Raw genomic sequence first — 16,406 nt, forward strand, 5'->3', positions numbered from 1 at the left:
TGGTAGTGAATGATAGGCCGTTGATATATGTTTACAATCCTCCAACTGAGTTACTAACCTTGCACTGTATGTGTTGTGGGGAAGCACCCATCACACTCACATCCCAGCAAAGAAATAGAGAAATACAGAAATAGGCCCATCTAAAGTGATACCAATGTATTGTTAGTGGACTCAAAGTTGCCTGTAAGTTGCTTGCTCTCTCCATAATTATATATGTTACTGACTGATAATCGATGAGGAGAGAATTTTTTTGAGGCCTTTCTTCTCATTTACCCCTCCTAACCCCCCCCCCCCCCCCCCCCCCCCCAAGAGCTGTGTTTGTAAAATAATAAAACTCAAGTTTGCCCCGTTAGCTCACTGGAAATTGTTACATTGTTCAGGTACTTTAAACTTTATAATTACTACTTGTGTCAGCGCTAGTGCAGTGTTGTGTATTTTTAGTGTTCCAGTGGAAAATTGTATGGTTTACTGATGCATCACAATAGCAACCATTTGAGTATCTGAATTCATATTGGTCAATTATACTGACACTGGTGCAAAGCAGTTTGAGCTGAATATTGACATAAAATTAATAGTTTAGTATGGATATCAGGTTATGGATCCAACTGAAGGTAAACAGTCCATGACTCCACTGGGTGCAGTGTACTTTCAGTCTGTATTGGCCAAAATGTTTCACACTGGGTGTGGTGTATTTTAAGTCTATCCTGGCCAAAAGTATTTCATTTAGTCAAAAAATTACCAAAGTCAAAAATAACTTTGGTCTCCTGTTATAATTTATATGGGAATTGAGATATGTATGAAAACTAATAAGCATTTTGAAGTGAGATTTTTTAAAGTGAATCACAACCACTTAAAAGTGAATGCTAGAACCTATTTATTTCAGCTCTATACCAGATGAATTTCACATTTCATGATAGCATAGATTAAGAGGAAGTTACAGATGTATCAGATTTAAAATCAAAGTTGTTAAATTTCAGAGATTTGAATTATCCTCACCCTCTTGTTTTTTTTAGATACAAATAAAACTAAATGATATAAGCCAACTCAACATGTTCTTCTCATTGCTGCAATCTAAGCACTGTACATCACTGGGGAAAGATAACAATGTTTTGTTTCAGGAAAATTTGTCTTGGGAAAATGTAACGAGGTAAATTGGTATTTGAAAGAAGGAGGCATTATTAAGCATTAACAGTTTCCCCTCCAGGTTAGTTTACAGTCAGAACTTTAATGAAAATGATAGAGTGCCCGTATTTCTTTTTAAATAGTTTGACCTCTTTTTAAGAGCACAGAGGGGAAAGGAAGTAATAGAGGTGAGGGAGGAGGATACAAGGAAGAAGGGGACGGATGGGTATGGGTGAACGTGGAAAAGTAAACAGAGCGATTTGGGGGGGGGGGGGAGGGCAGGGCGTGAGGGCAAAAAGAGTGCCATGAATTGGGAAAGTTGAAATCCAGAAGTATGTATCTCTGAATTGGGGGGGGGGGGGGGGGGGGGGGGGAGGGCAGGGCGTGAGGGCAAAAAGAGTGCCATGAATTGGGAAAGTTGAAATCCAGAAGTATGTATATCTCTGAACTGGGAGGGGATGGATATGAAAATTGCAGTATGATCAACAAAATAAGAAAACCTCAGATGGAAGAGGGCTAGTGGCAATAGTGCTTCTATTAAGGGAAAGATAAACTACTATTCAAATACATTTTGAGAAAGTGATGATATTGTTGCAGATGAATAAACCTAAAATATCACTTTGTATCTTTAATGATTTAGATGAAAAATCTACCAATGGTGCCTAATTTTCTAAAATCGACCAGAATTCATCATTTGAAAACATATGTACAAACGTTTCTGGTGGAACATGTCCTTGGACCTCCCAGATGAAATGGATGCAGGGGACATGATTTGGAAGGAGGGTGCACAATTCTAAGTTGCCTCATTCCTTATTCCACATTACTCTGATTTTTAAACTAATTTAAAACTGCAACATTAAGAAATTATAAAGTAAATTTCAAACTTTCTCATAAAGCCACATAATTATTGCAATTTTTACAGAAGTGATTGCTATCTTTTGAATTGAGGCAGAGCCTGCCAATGCCAACTTGAATCTCCCTTTTAAAATAAATCATATTTTCTTGCGATAATTTAAAATTACTCAAATACAGGAGGAATTTTCTCAGTACAAATACTGAATATATATTTAGATATTGATTGGAAGACCGACATCAAATAGTTTCTCCTAGTCGTGACCAGTTGGTGTATCCCATCTGTATTCTCTTTAAAAGGTTGCAAGTTAACATAACCTTTCCATAGTTGACAAATGCCATCATATCTTAAAACAATTATTTCATTCAGTGAGTGACACGCATTGATTATTTTTAGCATAAAAGTTGCAAATGTAGAAATCCTACATTTTCAACATTATCTGTTCCTGTTAACCACTGGTTGATGCATTTGATCAATAACAGGCTGTATCTCCCACAACCTTTGAGACAGATGCAAAACATCAGCTACAATTAGAGAACACATTAATCCATTAAAAATTCACAATTTCATTTCAGATAAGGTGTTCTGAAATAGTTGGTACAGAAGGATCAATATGTGTTTTTTAATAAAGTTTGTGCAGGTTATGTTATAATTACTTTTGTCCATCTTAGTCCCAGTCCAAGAGTACCTTTGAATGAATTGCATCACTTTTACCATGCATCATATAATCATGAAGATCATCAGAATGGCTACAAGAGGGCAGTCATTTGGTCCATCATGAATTTGCCTGCTTTGACCCTTCTATTAACGGGAACAGTTTATATTTACTCTGCCAGATCCTTCATGAGTTAGAACATCTCCATATTCCAGAGTTAAAGGGTTGGCAGTTAACGTAGACATTTCACTGAAAACGTTCACTTTTTTTTAGTGTGGGGAACCTCACTTGTAAACGCTAATACCACTTGCTAACCAATATTATGTAACTCAAGGAATATCTTGAATAACTATATTGCAAGATCTCTAAATATGCAACAAATGGACAATCTAATTTCTTCCCATTCATTAATGAGAACCATGCATTTCAAGCTCTTCAAATATTGGATTTTCATGAGTTGAAGGTACAATTAATCATTTCATATCTCACTTAAGATGTCTGGGCATGTGACTATTTATACAGAACTGAGCCAATGAGTCCCTGAAAGATGTCACGTGTGTAAAAGTAGCTAAATCCTGAGGTTTGAGCATGAACATTTTCCCCCCTTTTGTCAACTGCAACTTTCTGGTGTGACAAAATGGAGGGCATCCCACCAGGATCTCAGAAAGTAGTGCTGGAGTAGGCCGGGGGCGCAGTGATCATCCAAATGCTGAATCAGGTTGTGTGCACATATGTGTGCTGAGGTCTGTGAGTGCACGCCGAGCAGATGGAGGCGCCAGATGCCCTAGTTCGCACCTGCGCAGTGCCGCAGCCTGGCCAGCAGTGAAAAGGGCGGGTGAGGAATGGCGCCCCTCGCGGTGGCTCCGGGGAACCCCTTGTTCTTTCACGCCCTGCTCCAATTCTCGCGAGGCTACAGCCAGGAAAGGGGGGGGAGGAGGAATTATGCAACATGAACTATTCCTATTATTCCAGCCACTCTGCCACCTTTTCCACCCATGTTGGCAGAGGTGGGGCGAATATTAGGAAGGGGTGAGAGGGCAGGAGCCCGAAGTGTGGGGGAATTGCCCTCAAAGTAATGCTCAACTCTGCTCTCTATTGGACAATAGTCCCTATGCAAATAAAGCACACACGTCACTTCCGTTCTTTCTCGGACGCCATTTTGGCCAGGGAAGGCTCAGTGAATTATTGTCCGAAAGCCATTGAGAATTTTCACCACCGAGCCCCCCTTCTTTCCCCCGCCCCGTCCTCCCTTCGGGGTTCGCGCCTCAGAAAGTTTTCGATTCAGAAAAAAAAAAGTTTGCTCGGTCGGTCGAAGTTTTGTTTTCTTTTCCCCCCTCACCCCCGCCCACCTTGTTTTATTCCAGAAGCTGTTCTTGTTCGGTGGCCTTCAGTTGTCTTTTTTTTTCCCCCTCTCCCTCCCTCCTTCCTCTTCCCCCCTCCTTCCTCTCTGTATAAAGAGCTCCCTCTTTCAGTCAGCGCTGGAAGCACCGCCGCGGCCGCCGCTCGGGGTTTGATGTGAGGAGGAGATTGAAGCGGCAGCAGGAGGAGGAGGCCCTTTGTTTGCGGCTCGCGCTCTTCTCTCTCTCTCTCTCTCTCTGCTGCCGGTCCGGCCGAGCGAGCGAGTGGCTCGCGCTTTAACTGAACAATTAAACCAAAATAAAAGAGAGAGAGGGGGGTGGGGAAAAAAAAGGTGAGAGCATTTCGTTATTCTTTATGCAAACCCCCCCTCCCCCCTTCACTCGACTCCGCTACCGAGATCTTGTACGGACAATCCATCCTCCCGGGGAGGCAGGGAAAAAATTCCGTTTGAATAACTGGGTGGGAAGAAGAAAAAAACCGAGAGCAAATTGTGTTGTGTGTTGCATGCGAGTAGTTCTGCTTTATCTTTGTGCATGTATAAAGTGCCGATTGCTAAAGATGCATCGACCCAAGGTACAGAGATCCATCTGCAACGATTGCTTTATCCTATTTTGTATGTGTGGGCCATTTGCATGATTTTTGAAAAAATACACGAACGCCCGGATTTTTTTTTTCCTCATTTCGCCGAATCTTGACAAAAGGCACAAATTTGCCAGGGGGGGATTGTTGGTTGCACTGACCCATCATTTCGTCAAGTGTGGTCGATCATTTGCGTTCATTGTTCTTCAAAGCTAGGTGCGGGTCCCAGATATTAGTATAATTTACTATGTATCGATTTGATGCATATGTGATAGGGTCGTCACCTAATCGATGTTAGTGTTACCTTTCCTAATCGCGGAATACAATATTGCCTGAGAGTAATGTCTCCAGCTCGATGGAGCGAGGCATTTGGGGGATTTTTTTCCCCTCTCGAGTCTTTTTTTTTACGTTTCAGGGCTTGCTTGATCCACTGGTAAATTAGTTTTGATGATTTCGAGCCCCTTCGAAATCGTCGCAGCTTAGGATGTCTAAAATGTGAAATAAGGGATTGTCGCCGGCTATTCGGTGGTGTGTCACCAGTAGTGAACCTGATCGAACATTTGTTTACACGTTTGCTCAATACCTTTTCTAGTGCTCTGTGGTCTTTAGACAGCATGCTCAACCAATCCAGACAGCAAGAAACGCCCTAGACAAGACGGGGTGGATGGAAACTGAGATTTAATTTATTTGTTAATTCGCATACAGTGACCCCACTCGGTGACCGTTCTGGATATTTTATGATGCTGATAATGCTGGGGATGGGATAAGTTAATGGCGATAATGTTAAAATGTGCACCTCTGGACCGGTTGCCGGCTGTGACGTTGCTGTAAAATGGCGCGAGTACTGCTCCACTGCAGACATGAATAGGTTTAGGGATTCCCAGTTTTGTAATTGCTTCAGTAGAAATGTTTGGCACGTGTTCTTTGAAGAATCCTTATCGGGACCCAACTGTTATCAGGTCCATTGTGTTGCAAACCACGACGCCGAAATGCAGTAAAATGCATTTCGAATTGTTTTGCATCAAGTAAAATGTCTTTAATGTTTTTCTAGTCCCCGTGTTAAAATGTATTTTTTAAATAACTTTTAAGTTGGAGTGGTTCTTGATTTGTGTACCATATGCTAATGGCAAAACATTTTTTCCATTTCTTGCGTGCACAGCCGCCCCCACCCATGTTGTAGTGCAGCCATGCAGAGAATGAAAATCAATACTCGGTGCAGCAGGAGGCGCTCTTCAGAGGCTAGTTTTGAGGCTTCAGTTGCAGGATTTGGAGTTGTTGGTAAAAGAAGTGCTCCATTGGAAAAATGCTGACGCTCCCTGTACAGCGCCACCTGTAGCTTTGGGGCCGGCTGCGGTGACAGAAGAGTTAGGGTTGCATACAAAACGCAAGCTGGGATAATGTATGTGCCATACAATTCCTTTAATTATTTTGTCAAGTATATGTTTCCATTGGCATATCCGTATTATTTGATGAAGCCCATAATTTTTGTAACAAAATGCATTTTGAAACAACCAGTGTGAACAAAGTGCATTGGTGGTAAGTATGAAGTTAACTATTTGGCCATTACTTGAAGGATGGCTAATCCAAGTTGTTTGGAGTGAGGTGCCAACTTGGCCAAGGAATTGGTTCTGTTGATGAGTAGCATAGTCCAAGTAAAGTACCTATGACTTGAATCATGATGGTTTGGAGTTGGGTGTTTTAGAGGGTGATTGTGAGCACAAACATTAGTTGGCCAAGTGGGATTCTGAGATTCCTATTTAGTTACAGTTGGCAGAGTAATCATACCTGTTGTCTGCCATGCAACTTGGCTGAAGGTTGTGTTTCTAGTGGTGAACTCTTTACTGCAAAATTGTCCAGATGGTATTGAACAGGATTAAATATTTGGGCTTTAACTGAATTTGTTTTTAGATTCATGCATCCAGTAACATTGCTTGGGCAAATCTAAACTATGCATTTCTGCCTCAGTGAAAAGCTCTGTTTGAGGATCACCCCAAAAATTGATGGCCAAGAAAGGTGTGTTCATAATGTGGCCAGACAGGTTGATCATATACCTGCAAATCTTTCCAACATACACCAATGGCAGGTGGCAAAACTGAGAGAAATTACTGGTCAGCCATGTGGTGGAAAGGAAGCTGGAGCCTCTGCCATCACCATCGATAACTCCAGGCTAGAACATGCATGTAAAAGTACATGTTGTCACAGAAACTCAGGATCTGTACCACCACTGCTATATATGTATACAAAACCTTTTTTCATAGCAAAAAACAAAACCCTAATGTTTCTCAATGACAAAAACAGTGTAAATGTTATCTGGTCAGACATGCTGGGGTTTTGCAATGAATCTCAGGTCCACACTTGTCTCTAGCACAAGATTCATTTTTAGTACAGATGCCCACAGTATCTTTGTATTTTATTTTCCTCCTTTGCTGCTTCAGTATGAATGCGTTGTGAACTCAGTGTTTCAGTTGTTACAGTATAGTTTATTGTAGAGAAATTGTACTCTGAAAATGTATGAGAGGCAGGTCTTCATTGAGTTTTATTGGCTCTTATTTTCCACCTGTCCTCATTTGAAGTATCATATTAGGTGGTTTGGGGACCTTTAGTGTTTGCACAAGTGGTTATTTTCACAATGGACTTGGGTAATTTGATGGGGTTTCTATCACATCTCCCCATCCACCAGCTGAAGGTGAAATAATTTTAATAGCTGTAATGCCTGGTGGAGAATAGCTAACTTGGCACACATTTATGGTCAAACGTTTAGCCTGTATAGCACCGTCATACTGCTTTACCAGCTGAACCATTGGGGGGGCTGAAGAGCTAATTCTAAAATTCCATGTATGCATTACTTTTAACCATTGCATTTCCCTGGAACTATCAGTAATCCAATGTCCCTAATTAATTTGTTTACAGATTGCAGTTAGTGATGCAAAAAGAAAGCTGTTCTGTCAGAATAAATTTTACTGCTGTAACATCATTATGCCACTATAATCAGTTTTAAATATGAAATTTATCACCGTTTATTTTTCCTGAACTATTTGGAGCAGGCATATATTGGTTAAACAAGAGCATTGTAATTTAGGATTAATTTGATGCTGCCATTGATGTGATCAGATTGACTTTTGATGAGATTTTCAAGCATCAGATTGCCATAGTGGGGACTTTCGCCCAATGCGAGAATTCATGTCAGTGCCCCAATGGTTACTTAGGCCATCATATAAAAATATTTTTTGATATATTGATTTCCTCAAAACCTAAAATTAAATTGAAACCTGGCATCATGTTCTCACCTTGTGACTAGTAAATTTCAACTTCTCAAGTGAGTTCTAATTTTCACAAGGACTTGGGTAATTAAAAATGTACATTAATTGCAGAATGTTTTGTTAAAAGTGGGTGGTCTAAATATTAACTTGGTAATTCTTAAGTAAAACACATATTTCTTACACAACTCTGATTACTGCATGTTTCTATATGGTGCTTATATCTCTAAATTCAACACTGCACTGTGCAATAATCAAAAAATCATTCACCGTAACAAGGTGAGGTTTTGCCTTTCACTTTTGTGACGAGGTGGAATTACTGTAATACTATTTCCAACATCAAAGAAGGGGGAATTATTCTGAAAAGTGCAAAATTTATTCGCAAACAGTTGATGCATTGCTTATCTAGATAGTGAATGTGTCAATTTTAAGAGATTGCCTGTGGTAATCTGTGAATGTAAAACAGATCTTTGTAGTAGAATATAATTCTGGGACAACTTGGATTCATTAGATTGGCTGTACTGTCTAAATGAAAATTCATTCAACATATCTTTTCAGTTCTTGGACAAAAAAATCAAACCAAGTCAACAGTTTAAATGTATTTTAACATTAATTAAATTAAGCTAAGAAATTGGCTGGCTTAGGTTCTGAAAATTAAAATGTGGATACTTTCTTATATACAGTGGTGTCTACAATGTGTTTTGGTTGCAAATAACTGGTTTACAGGTTCTTTATTGGGAGAGTTGAAAATTTGAAGAAGTGTTCAATTATAAAACTAATCAGTATTGTTAATGATTCAATTTAAAGTTTTAAAAATTGCCAGTAAAAGCTAATTACTTGTGAAGTAGTTATTACAGGTGAAATGTATTAGGTGGTATTGTATCTTGTCGCTGCATAATTTGCAGTCTGCTTTGATTGCATCTAATATTTAATTTTCAACAATATCCTTGCATTTCTGATTTGATGCAAATAACAGGAAACTTTCTTGCTGTGTTTATAAATAGTTATGTCGAAATGTGATTAACATTATGTCCTTCTGCACCTTTTAAAATTCTATGCATTTGTGTGGTTGCATGCCATACTGATTTTGCCCAGACTTTGAATGTGAAAGTTAGTTGCTTCAGGGCATGTGGTTAAGGTGAATTTACGTTCCCTTAGAGATTGAAAACTTCTGTGACCTTAAGTATAATTATTGACAGTGGCCAAATCACTGTTCACTAAAGGAAAGATGTCATATAGGATGCAGTGACAGGAGAAATGTACATTGTAGATTTGTACTTTAAGGGCTGAACTCTCTGCTGTATAACGTTTATCTAATAATGCTGATTTCCTAACTGCCGCATGGGTATCTTTTAGTTTTCCTAACACCAATATTTTCTAACTCTTATCTCGAGCAGAGTCCTATTGCTAACCATTTTCTAGTAAATTATTTTAGTTTGTGCCTGTCTTTACAAGTCTAGCAAGGATGAGATTGTACTTTGCTGATGCTCCTGCTGTTGATCATTATGCAGTGAACTAGGCAAAGTGCCTAGATGTGACTGTTGGCCTTGGTTATGATACACCCATAGTGGATTCTTAAATACGTTGATGGTGCCCAAGAGTAACAAAGCAGTCTTTCAAGTCTGCTTAGTATTTCCATCATTGCATCTTTGAGGGACAGTCGCATAAAAGTTTAGAGGAAACCTTTCCAATTTGTATGGTTTTTGGGGGAAAAAATAATTGGAGAAAGGAACTTGCAATGGAATCAAATGAATTAGATAATGTACCGAGGAGTAGATCGGGATAGTGGAAAAAGTGGTGATTGCAAAAACTGATGTAATAGCTAATAATAACTGTAATAACTGATGTGGGCAGCATGGTAGCACAAGTGGATAGCACCTATGGCTTCACAGCGCCAGGATCCCAGGTTCGATTCCTCACTGGGTCACTCTCTCTGCGGAGTCTTCACGTTCTCCCCGTGTCTGCATGGGTTTCCTCCCACAGTCCAAAGACCGGTTAGGTGAATTGGCCATGATAAATTACCCTTAGTGACCAAAAGAAAAAAGGTTAGGAGGGGTTGTTAGGTTACGGAGATAGGGTGGAAGTGAGGGCTTAAGTGGGTCGGTGCGGACTCAATGGGCCAAATGCCCATTCTGCACTGTACGTTCTATGTTCTAATAAACAACCACTATGTATTGCAAATTTTGGAGGGGGGAATGATATGATAGCAGTTGCAATGCCTGACAGTTCCAATACCTGAAACACCTAATTTGTAAATGAGTTCATGATAAAGCAACATATTGTTTAGAAGCTGTTATTTTTAATTTGAACTGAATTTAGTCTAATACCATAGCCCTAATCAGGACATACATTGGACAAGTACGTGTGAGCAGGAATTTAAGCAAAGTTTTTGTTTATTTCTTACTCGTTGCTACTTGAATTGTCTACAGTTTGAATAAAGCAGTTGTAATTTCAAGCCAGGATGGGACAATATGATTAAAAACTCAGGTTTGGAAATATTACATTGGTTTAGACGTAAGAGTCATAGAATCCCCACACTGCACAAGGAGGCAATTCAGCCCATCGAGCCTGCACCAGCCCTTGGAAAGAGCACCCTAATTAAGAATGGTGACAACATGTCCTGTTGCCTTAGACTTTGTCAAATTTAATACAGCAGTCTTTAGTGGATGTACAGATCAATATGTCTGTATCCCCATTTAGTAAACCCATCAACCAAAGATTTCTGTTAATGCATCACTAACAGAGGCCCAGATTGGTGACACTGGTTCAGACCCCAGGAGCTGGAGGAATTTAAATTCATTTAATATATCTGGAATCTAAAACTCGTCTCTGTAATGGTAACCATGACAATTGTTGTAAAAATCCATCCGGTTCATTAATTTTCTTCAAAAGTAAATTTTAATGAGTTTAATCATTTTTTTAAAGTATTTTAATGAATTAAAGTTCTATTAAACTGCAAATATTTATGATAGTGCTGACAAATTGAAAGTAAATAAAGTTGTTTAAATTCCTACTCGTGTCTAATTAACATGAGCAATGGTTGTATCCTAAATATTTTGGGTTTTTTTTAAGTACTAATACTTAAGAATTTTCATTTAGACCTGCAAATAACAAATACTTTCACTATGTAGTTTGTTTGTCTTTCCTTGTACATTGATATTTTGACATTCTTGTCAAAAAGGGATAAAATGAGTCCATTACCATAGAGAGAAGTTCTAAACTATTTGTCAGCTTGTTTTGCAATTATGATTGTCCCTAGCGTTTTTGCAGATTTGCAGGTTAGGACAGTGAGCTCATGGATAGCAGACATAATCTAAACTGATGTAGAAGAATAATAGCAAACTGAATGGTGGAATCAAAAGATAAATTGAGTTGAATTGTAATTTTAAAACCACTGGGGAAAGCGTGAAAGGCGTTGAGTATCAAACAGTGGAACAGTATCAAACTATGAAAGAAGTTAACATCTGCATTTTGGACTTTGAGGTCATTGTTTCACCTCGCATCATGGATGCTTCCTTTGGAAAAATGGTGCTGTATTTAGCTGATTCAATGTGCAACCCAATGATCAATAATATGAATTGGCAATCGAGGAGACCGTGGCGAACTGGTATTGTCACTGAATGTAATCCACTGGTGATTCAGATTTGAATCCCCACCATGGCAGATGGTGAAATTTGATTTCAATTTAAAAAATATGGAATTAAAAGTCGAATAAGAGTGTGAAACGCATTGTCACTAGTAAAAACCCATCTGGATCACTAATGTCCTTTTTAGGGAAGGAAATTGCTGTTCTTGCCTGTTGTAGCCTACATGTGACTCCAGACCCACGACAAAGTGGTTGACTCTTAAATGTAATTTGGGATGGCCAGCCAACCAGTGACGCCCACATCTCTCATCCCAGACTTGACCATCTATATTTTCACTGGTTGTTGACCTGATGTGATAGAAATTAGGACAAAATTCTCTGGCACTCCTTTCAGAGTGGGTATCCAGACATTTTCTGTTGTCAAGGGCAGAAGAAGACTTTTTGTAATTGAGTGGTCAGATCTGATCATTAAAGCTGATGTTTATTTACTTGTACATGAAAAAATCTTTTAATATGTATGTAAATCATTTCTTTCCTGATGCATTAAATTATTGTAAGGGTGGTGCATAAGCAACTAATTATTCCTGAAATCTGCCATTGTATTAGCAGAAAATAAATTCCTTGAATGTGTAGGCAAAATAGTAATTCTGAAGGACAACCGTTGTATCAATTGGTGTCTAATTTAAGGGTGGGTAAACAAACTGCTCTTGCTGAGAAAATTGTTTTTTTTCTATTTGCTATTTTATAAATGCCTCGATGTTATTATATGAGACAGCATACAAGTTCGACTATTTTTGTTCCTGAGACAGAAATGTTTTATTGCTGTTTTTCTTGACTTCCACCTCCTAAACATGAGGTTAATTTGAGATTATTGTTCTGGCCTTTTCTATCTTTTTAAACTAAATAAAAGAAACTTTATAACTTTATGCATTGCTAAGTTTGAGATGCAGCTTAGCATCATATGCATTACATTGTTTGGGTCCTTTGGCTAAGGATTTCAATTTCAAGAAAACATAGTCACATAACAAGGAAGTATTAAATGTTCAGAAATAATTATAATTGTATTGCACACCCTCCATTCAATATGCCAATAGAAATTGAAGTTATATATCTATATTTATAAATTGTAGATAACTGCCAACTGTAAACCTTTGAGACTTCATTTGTTTTGTGATTTATATATATATATATATATATATATATATATATATATATATATATATATATGACAAAAGATTAATTTTTCTAGCTAAGATAGTTCAAAAGTGTCTACCACCATAATTTTTTGGGTTGAATCCTGATCAATTTGTGAAATACTTTGATCAAAGTTTTCTAATAGACTTCTGCATTAGAACTATTGTTTTGGAATTGGGAATATATTGATTCAAATTTAATTAACTATGCTAGCAACATTCCTTTAAATTTTTGCTAATGGCATAAAAAGGATGGTAAGCTGTTGACGGATTACTCAGAAAACAATTTCTAATACGCATAATGCAAAAATAGATAGTATGCATACATTGTGTAAATTTGGTGAGCATAAGTCAACAGCTATATTGTGAAATATGATTTCTTGCCGTCTGTTGCTCATATATGTTGATTGTGCAAGTAATTGAGTTAGAACAATGCATTTTAGCAATTGGTTATAGTGATGTGGAATTTTGAGATTGATAAAAGGGGCAACTTAGCTTCCAAATAAACATTGGTAATTCCGGCAGCTGCTTTTTGAGGCAAAGAAAGGCCATTCGCTCATTCATTACTTCTTGTAATAGTTCTTTTGTTCTGGTCTTTACACAGCTTGTCATTTTGCAAACTCTTTGCGAACAATTGGAGTCCAAGATTCTCTGTATTTACAGCTAACAGTTTGAATGCCATGCTGGGTGACGTAATTTGGTTTACTTAGGACAGGTATTTTCTATTTATTCCTAAATGTTTGACCTCTGGACTTCTGACCCCTGTCCTATGTGTAAATTAGTTAATATTACCAGATAAATTGTTTGTTGTAATTTGCATGTTGCAAATATCACGTATCCAGAAAATCTCAAGTTACTTCAGTGATTCTAAATTTAAAGTACCCAATCCCTTTTTTCCAATTTTAGCAGGGCCAATCCACCGAGCCTGCACATCGTTTTGGATTGTGGGGATGATATGCGCACAAACATGGAGTGAATATGCAAGCTCAGCATGGACAGTGACCCGGGGCCGGGATCAAACCCAGGACTTCGGCGCTGTGATGCAGCAGTGCTAACCACTTTGTCAACATGCCACCCTTCTTCAGTAATTTAAGGGAAATAGCCAAAATAATTAGGAAGTGTGACTAAAAGTTTGGTTTGAAGTAAGTTTAAGAAAATCTATCTTAATAGTAGAGGGAATGAATTGGAGAGTAGGACCGAAACAACTAATGGCTCAAACTCAAATAAGGAAGAGTATTGGTGACAGAAGAATTGATAGTGAAGGCTGATAAATTATTGCAACATGGATGTTAGAGGGGCAAAGTCTTCGAAGAATCCTTAATGGAGGGGAAATAATTTGTAATTTAAAGAGTTGAGCCGTTGAGCTTTGAGTTAACGTACATCGATAACGATGGGGATGAGAGTGACTTAACATAGGGTAGATTACATGTAACAGGTTATGTAACGATTTTTGATCAACTGAAGTTTACTTGGAAATGGAGGTGGCAAAAGCATGAATGAAGATTGTAGCAGTAAATGACGGAGATAGAGCTAGACAGTAATTGAGGTGGAAGTGTTATTGGAATCTGTTTGGCTCAAACAGCATGGGTGGTGAACAGTCTGGTTTGATCTGAGATTGTGACCAGGAACAAGCAACAGAGTTAGTGATGAGAATAGGGAATGTCCTGCAGACAGTGGCTTTGATCTTTGCTGCTGTTTTGCTGGAAGAATGTATTTCTCATTGGTGGGGGAGTGGGCCTAGGTAGGGTGTTCTTTCAGGTGGTCAGTGTAGACTCGAAGGGCCAAATGGCTTCCTGCACTGTCGGAATTCTATAACAATGGCACTGTACATGTGCAAGCTGACTTGTGGATATCACCAAGGAGCAGCATCTAAATGAAGATGGTGCATCCTTGAGGAAATCTAACAATTCTGAAATGTGCTCATTTGAATCTTGCATTTTAAAAATTACATCTAAAATAGCACCAGCAGAATGTGCACAGAAAATTGCTGAAGCAACTTAAGTCATTAAAACTGAGCTTTGACTGGCGTTTCGATATGGATGTTTATGTAAGCATCCTCTAGCTGATAGTGTATTAAATGTACTTGGTCTTACTCATGGGGTTGTGGCTAATGCAAACGCCTAATTTCACTCGTGGCAGACAGACATGATAGTGGGCCACTCACACAGCCCAATCACTAGCCTAGACTGCTCATTACTGCCCTATCGTTATTGCTCTTCCTTTCTTCTTCCTCCTCTCCTGTACACCCGAGCTGCTTGTGGTGACACAGGAATGGCTCTGACTGCATTCCACTGAGGAACCAATTCCCTCACCGGTAATTCCATTCTCCTGTACCCGATCAAACTTTTTTCAAATAGTTACCTCAACAAAGCAATGCAACTTTCAAATATTCCCGCACTAGTATTGAAGGATGGCAGTGAAAATTGTGCTGTTTGTTCTAGACAAAGCCACTGTCCTAATAAGTAAATGGTCTTGCTTTTGTGCCAGCAGAATGTTTGCTAGTTTCGAGATCGCCAAAGTATTGTGGAAGTGAGGGGGTTGGTATGCGCTCTCATTCTACTCCACTCTTCAATTAAAGAATGTTCACTCACAAAGTTTTGCTGTGGAATATCAGAATAGAGTGATTGCTTATGATTTTAGCTAGATATTTTAATCTTTACTTTCCTTGCAGTTCCCTTGCAAGACTGGTGGTGGCATTATTGAGTACATTAATTTGAAGCTAATGAGCTAATTTTGTTCCTTTTTTCTTGCCACATGTCATAATGGACAAGTGACTGCTTCAAGCCTTATCTCGTTATGTGAGGTGAGCAAGAGCAGCCACATATGACTTTTCCTAAATGGCTAATAAGTAGAGCTCAAAAGTAGGTGGAAGCCATGCTATTATGCTTCAGCATGTTTTACATCAATAGTTGCATAACTTCTCTGGGATATGTAATTTTCTACTAAAGTTCTTCCATTCTGCCCCCCATCTCTGTCACCCATCTTGCAGCATAAAATTATGATTTTTATGGCCCGGGGGGGGGGGGGGTGTTGGCTTTAGCTTTAACTGTGAAGGAAGGATGTAACATTCTACTTGATCAAGTTACTTTTATAGCTTTGGCAAGCTGTGACAGAATACTTCCTCACTCACCAGTAATGCTCTTGTATCAACTATAATTTTCAAGCCTCAGGCTCTTGTAGTATAATTCCATTCATAATGCCAAGTGATATTTCACCCTAAAGAAATAAATTGATCTTTAAGATGAAGAATTCCATCCCTTATTGCACCGATTTGAATGGGAATGATATGGGAATAACAGACAATTTAAAATTGCCCACATTGCGAGAGGGAATAGGAAATAACAAAATGTTAACGGTACCGTGAGGAATAGTGCAGCCTAAAAGACAGCTGTCATAACGGGTGCAGAGTAGTCTGAATTTAATTTTCAAATTTAAATTTGACTTTCACTTTCAATTCAACTTCATATATCATTGTGCTATGATGCAGGGTTTTAAACAACAAAGGGTATAGCAATCAATCTTCTCAACAATTGTCCACACATTGTATTTTGCTGGAAAATACATTTTATTGAAGCTTTTTATCTTGGACTCATTGGGGCAATCACATGAATACCATTGTCAGAGGAAACAACTTTACAACTGTACTAGAAGAGTGCTGATTGGTTGGCAAGTGGACTTTGGTAGAGGCGTTGCCTGTGAGGATGCAGTAGTTGATGGTGACTGTTAACTGCCAAACATTTGAAATTTAAACCAGGCTACTTGACTCTGGAATGAACATTAACTCCTCAAGAGTTTTCTGCTT

General features: G+C 38.6%; 1 protein-coding gene across 10 annotated transcripts in view; it reads left to right on the forward strand.

The window, feature by feature from the left end:
• Positions 1-3,768: 3,768 nt before the first annotated feature.
• The window catches only part of adnpb (activity-dependent neuroprotector homeobox b), a 30,483-nt gene continuing 17,845 nt past the window's right edge, over positions 3,769-16,406 (forward strand). For 3 of the 10 annotated variants that reach the window (XM_038803139.1, XM_038803131.1, XM_038803137.1), the window contains exons 1-2: positions 3,769-4,320; positions 13,209-13,319. The gene's annotated coding sequence lies outside the window, so the exon portion shown is untranslated. Of the gene's footprint in view, positions 4,321-4,439; positions 4,563-5,574; positions 5,594-13,208; positions 13,320-15,375; positions 15,408-16,406 lie in introns of those variants that run through there. The other 7 variants (XM_038803132.1, XM_038803138.1, XM_038803133.1 and 4 more) reach the window with 5 other exon arrangements.

Source organism: Scyliorhinus canicula, chromosome 7 (genome assembly GCF_902713615.1).
Source record: "Scyliorhinus canicula chromosome 7, sScyCan1.1, whole genome shotgun sequence".
Classification (NCBI taxonomy): domain Eukaryota; kingdom Metazoa; phylum Chordata; class Chondrichthyes; order Carcharhiniformes; family Scyliorhinidae; genus Scyliorhinus; species Scyliorhinus canicula.